Source organism: Nannospalax galili, unplaced genomic scaffold, assembly GCF_000622305.1.
Source record: "Nannospalax galili isolate Female #2095 unplaced genomic scaffold, S.galili_v1.0 scaffold1899, whole genome shotgun sequence".
Classification (NCBI taxonomy): domain Eukaryota; kingdom Metazoa; phylum Chordata; class Mammalia; order Rodentia; family Spalacidae; genus Nannospalax; species Nannospalax galili.
This window is the reverse complement of record NW_008342414.1, coordinates 133,202-138,893: the sequence shown is the minus strand read 5'-3', so window position 1 is coordinate 138,893 and position 5,692 is coordinate 133,202. Positions and strand designations below refer to the sequence as shown.

At 45.8% G+C, this 5,692-nt stretch overlaps 1 protein-coding gene across 1 annotated transcript in view; it reads right to left on the bottom strand.

The window, feature by feature from the left end:
- Positions 1 to 1,350, bottom strand: part of Rgs8 (regulator of G protein signaling 8) — a 46,723-nt gene extending 45,373 nt beyond the window's left edge. The window contains exon 1 of the mRNA XM_008838494.2: positions 1,035 to 1,350. The gene's annotated coding sequence lies outside the window, so the exon portion shown is untranslated. The remainder of the gene's footprint in view (positions 1 to 1,034) is intronic.
- Between the last annotated feature and the right edge of the window lie 4,342 nt (positions 1,351 to 5,692).

Here is a 5,692-nt window from a genome sequence, read left to right as displayed (position 1 = left end):
CCACCCCGGTCAGCCTAACACCGCATTGCTTGGTTTTCAGAGATTTAAATTTTCCCAAACATCAATATGATCTCATGAATACAGTTGTCACACCTCCACTTTCCAGCAAGCCTTCTGTCCTTCATGAAGACCCTAAAGTTTTCAAAATTTGTAAGAACAAGTGATCCACGATGAACTCAAATTGCAAAGTAGGTTAGATTTTCCTTTATTACTTTGGTAGATATAAGTATCCCAAAGCCAGAACCTTCCAGGACTTAAAGCCAGGTTTTCAGAACATGGTCAGACAATGGATTGCTATCAAGTAGCTACCTACACACACACACACACACACACACACACACACACACACAGCCACACACAGCCACTAACCAGACATGCCAGGGATGTATCACCTCCTCTAGGTGGTATCTGTGCCCTCAACTTGCTGCTTAGAAATTGGTGACCTCCAATGCATTTTAATCTCCCTCCAACTCATTGTCATTGTAGTCCTTTTGCATTGGAATGTGTCACCAGTGTTAGTCACCGGCAGAGCTGTAGACCTGTGCTGCTAACTGGAAACAAGACAGATGCTGTGTGCAACCAGGCTGCTGTGCAGGAGACCCCGTTCCAAACAACAGCTGAGCTAGACATGAATGGAACTAAAAATAAAGAGCCGGTGGCATCCTCCACACATCAACTGATCATATTTTCAGAGCCCCCTAAGGAATGTGAGTGTGGAAAGAGGATCCGTTTTACCAAAGACAGATTTCAGGGGCCCTGAGGAGTTGGGGTGGAAAGGGATAGAAAACAAAACAAAGCAAGAACATTTGCAGCTCAGTTCCTACCAACTAGGAAGAACCTGCTATTCCCGCCTCCTTACTCTGGACCAGGGTGGCAGGCTTGCCCTGCTCCTAGGAGCTCTGGAAGAGGATGAGTATAGATATAGGAGGATGGGGCCTCTGCTCCAGGTGTCTGTCCTGCGCCTCCCAGTTAAGGCTCAGCTGGCCCATACAGGGATCTATCAAGCCCAGCTAGAAACAGCTGCTCCCTCTTACCTGTCTGGTGGTGGGCAGCACAGCTGGGAAGATGTGGCTGCCGTAAGCCCGTTGGGCATGGTTCGGTGAGGCCCTGAGTGATAGAGTCAGCCACCTCCTGGTACATGGGTGAGGATGGTGGAGCGTGGCCGCCTCACCTAGGGCCCCTAAGTAGAGCTGCTCCAACACGCTGCTCCTCAGGCTCTGTTTCTCGCCAGGCTTTGCATCTCATGAAAAGGGAAAGAGCAAGCACAGGGGAGGGGGCGGGGAGGCGGAGGGAGGGGAGAGGGGCATTCTGACAGATAATGCGCTGCCACGCAGTTGGGGGAGGACCGCGGGCTCTAACAGAATGGCACTGCCTGTGTGGCTCTCCCGCTGACAGCTGGAACAGGGGCAGATGCCTCCAAGGGGCTGGTGGCTCTCCGGAGTTCGGGGAGAAGCAGCAGCGTAGAGCGCAAAAGCCGGTGGCCGGGTGTCGGGGACAGGGAGTTGAGGGGAGGTCAGAGGAGATCATTTGGGTGCAGAGGTGAGACGTAGCCTGCCTATGGGAAAGAGGTTAACTGCCTTTGATCCTCCTGCTCTCACCAAGGCAGGAGTGTTGGCTTGGTGACAAGGGGAAGGGGGGAAAACAGCCCCACATTCCTGGCCTGGCTTCAAGGTTATCCCTTTCCCCTTCATAACCAGGAAATCCATTTAGGCTTAGGATTTAGAATGGCCAATTTATATGAATCATAGCTTCAACTTTCTCAAAGGGGAAGAAAATATTAGGCATGGATGAATATTACTCAAGAATGTTCAATGTCCTTTGTGGCTATATGCAGAGGTAAGCCAGACTGAACCCTCTGCAACCTGCGCAACTACTGACCAGGGAAAGGGATTGTGGTAGCAAAAACTGGCATAAGAGAGAGGAGCTGGAGAGAGAGAAAGGTAGAGAGTGTGCCATGTGATGCTTCTGTCTGTAAAGTTCCATTTGGATAGTCAGGAGCAAAACCTTCTGGCTAGCTTGGGACAGTGCCCAGAGCCACTTCTCAGCACCAGGGAGGGCCCTCTGCATGATTCTAGAGTATACATACAACTGGTTCACTGCACAAGCCCCAGGCTGACAGTCACTGGCTCTGTTTACAACAACTGCCAGAGAGAGAGGCTGACAGAGAAATAAATAAACAGTGGAAGCAAGAAAAGACCAAAGGAAAGTACAGCTGGGAACCTCCACGAGCACAGCTAATGAAGGGAAGAAAGATTTCAAACAAGGGCCTTCTTGGATGAAAGGGAGCAGGATGCAGAGGGCAAAGAGCAGACCGATGCAGATACCTAGAGAATGGTCCTTTCCCAGTACAAGCTGCGTCTCTTTAGTCAGCCTCTCTCCTGGAGTCATGACCAGCACTGACCCCACATAGGACCCCTCAAGGGATAGATGCTTACCAGGACTGTCAGGCCCCTGCCTCTGTAGATGTTCATATCACCATTTTACTGCTGTCTAAAATGCTGCTCCATTTCAACACAGTCAGGTCAACATAACAAACTACTGTGTGCTGTGGAGGTTGCAAGGATAGCTGATATCCCTGTCATACCAGGTGACTAGAGGAAGGGACAAAGATTCAAATACCTGACTAATGTATACATTAATAAGTTAAATACTTATTTAACTTATGTGGTGGCTCATGCCTTTAAACCCAGCACTCAGGAGACAGAGGCAGGAGGATCTCTGTGAGTTCAAGGCCAGCCTGGTCTACATAGTGAGTTCCAGGACAGCTGGGGCTACAGGGAGACCCTATCTCAAAAAGACCACAAAAAAAAAAAAAGTTAAATACTGAAAGCCCTGTGGAAATGGGATGGGGGGGGGCATTGTAGAGGGGGCAGACAAACTCCAACTAGGAAGTCAGAGGGGTCTCTGGAGGGGGTCTGCCCTCCCTACATGCTGATGGCTACAGATAGATTTTGACCATAAAATCTGACTTGAATGGAGAAATCAAGACTGAGGAACAGCCTGGGAAAAGCACAGAGCCTGGAGGTGCCTGGGCTGCCTGGCTAGCAGTGAGCAATCTTTCTGAAAGGCGGAGCAGGCAGTTGAGTGTGACAGGAGTTCTCAGTCAAGGACTTGGTGTTGATCAAAGCATTTTGCTCCTCAGAGCTATGTTTTGAGAAGACACTGAGTGGGGAAAATTAGAGACAGGTGAAGCCAGTCCTAAGTTTTCGTGAATTCAAAGGTGAGAGAGGATGAAAGCCCAAATTAGACAAGGATATCTTTGGTTTGGCACTGGTTGAGCTCTGCTACTAGCTGGGGTAGAAGACAAAGAGGATATGGAAAGCTGGGAATTCTCTGCTAGAAGCCAAGAGACAGTGACAATAGATGGACTCACTCAAGAATGGTGAGAAGAGAAAGGCTATAGGCAGATCCTGAAGAAGTCACTACACTTAAAAGAAAGAAGAGCCAGGCAAAGACTGAGAGACATTGTCAGGTTGAGAGAAAGCGGGAGATGAATGACGTGGCCCAGAAGCTACAAAAGGTGAGTGCTGAGAAGAGTCAAGCAGGGCAGAGAAATCAGCACAGGTGCGGACAGAGGTGAAGGTGGCCGCCCTTGAATTGTAACCATTGATGGGAACCCAAATGTGCTTTAGAGCAAGGGATCTCAAGCCTAAGAAACATGCAGATTCTCCAGAGTGCTTGTTAAAATATTAATTGAGGGATCCCATGCCCCAGGGTTTGCAGTTCAGTAGATCTAGAAAGGAGTCAGAATTTGCATCTCTAGTGCTGAATCTATGGGATGGGAGCTTTACCCAGAGCAAGTAACAGCCTCATTACAGGTAAGAAATGAGCGTGATCATTAAGAACTCTGCCTGCAGAGAAGAAATAGATATGTTTCTCCTCTAGTGTTTGAGGAGTCACCTAGGGGGTTCAGCACACCCCACCCAGACCCTAGTGCCATATGCTGGTCCTTCTACTCTTTACACCTGCCCTCTTGAGCCCTGAAAGTACTAAAGACCAATGCTTTTAGAGGAAATGACTTCCCACCTCTCTGTACTGGCCCAACAAGCTTCAGACGGTGTGATTTCTTGGTGACTTTCTACAGTATTGGGCCTTCCCTCAAGGTGGGAGGAGGTAACCACCATCCCAGAAGTTCTCAATAAATTGTTATTACTTAAGCTAAAATAAACAATTAAATTGCATCTCCAATAGATTCCTGGTGATGCTGATATTACAGGTCTTGGACTTTGAGTGAGGGCATCAGGCTCAGAGTTTTGAATCTTGGGTTTATCACATTATCACACAAACAGAATGCCATTTTTGTAGGGGACACAAAAGGAAATGGAATTCAGGGCCCTGCCTGTATACCCAACAGCTGAAGCAAGAACTACCTCAGTGCATGGAAGAATATGCTATGCAAATGGGTTGGAAAGGTTTGGCTTAAAGGAATGAAGTGAAAAAGGGTCAAATGGCTGAATGGGACTAGTCTGCCAAGGCTAGAAAAATGGATTTTCTTTAACGAACAGAAGCTCTTTCATCTTTGTAACCCCAGCACCAGATAAGTACCCGATGCATACAAGGACGCTACGTTTCATAGAATAAACCAAATCAAGAACTTAGACTGAGGAGGAAAAAGGCTTTTAGCTTTTAGGGCAAGCAACATCAAAGTAAAGTTGTTTTGAAGTGAGCGGAAAAAATTGTTGCCTACAGAAACAAACAAAAAACCAGGTTTCAGACTGCCTAAACATTTCCTCACCTGTCCCTCATCAAGAAATTTAGCCACTTTCTTGGTGAAGAGGGATTGAAAGAAACACCGATATTACAGTTTGTGATAGACTTTCATTTTACTTAGACTTGCAATTACATATTTTCAAAATGATTCGCAAGTTGTCATCTGTACATGTAGCATTTTGAAAGCTTGCTATTGTGTGAATCCCTTTTTTGATTCACCTGCAAATTTCCAGTGAGAATATTTTTTCATTTGTTAAGATGGGAAGTATTAAACAGAGAAATTAAGGAGATTGGCTATATGAGAAACATATATTAATATATTATTTGTTTTTCTTTTAATTAAAATGAGTCCTCCCATTCAATTATAAACTATTTGAGGGCAGATGCCATAACTAACTCATATATATATAGATATATAGATATAGATACATATCATATAGATAGAAAGATATAGAGAGATGATATATTAGATTAGATACATACATACATACATACATACATACATACATACATAGATGATAGATTGATTGATTTTTGCTATTGTTTTGGGGAGGGATTGTGTTTGTTTGTTTTGAGACAGGGTCTCATATATCCTAGGCTCAAACTCACTTTGTACTAAAGGATTACTTTGAACTTCTGGTCTTCTTGCCTTTACCTCCCAAAGGCTGGAATTACAGGCATGTACCAGCAAACCAGGCTTATGCAGCAATGGGGGTAGAACCCAGGGCTTCATGCATATGAGTGAGGCATCTTTTTTATTACTACCAACTGAACCCTCATCTTTTTATTACTAGTGTCCACTTCAGTGACTGTTCCACGGAACATGCCCTCCCCCCCAAAAAATAAATCTTTGTTCTTAAGGAAAAAATGAAGAGCAAGAAGGACAGAGGACATAGCGAGGAGAGGAAGGAAAGAAAACAAGGCAAGATATAAAAGGACTGGGGAAGGACGGTAAGCAAGTCCATGCTCATAGGTGTGGCAG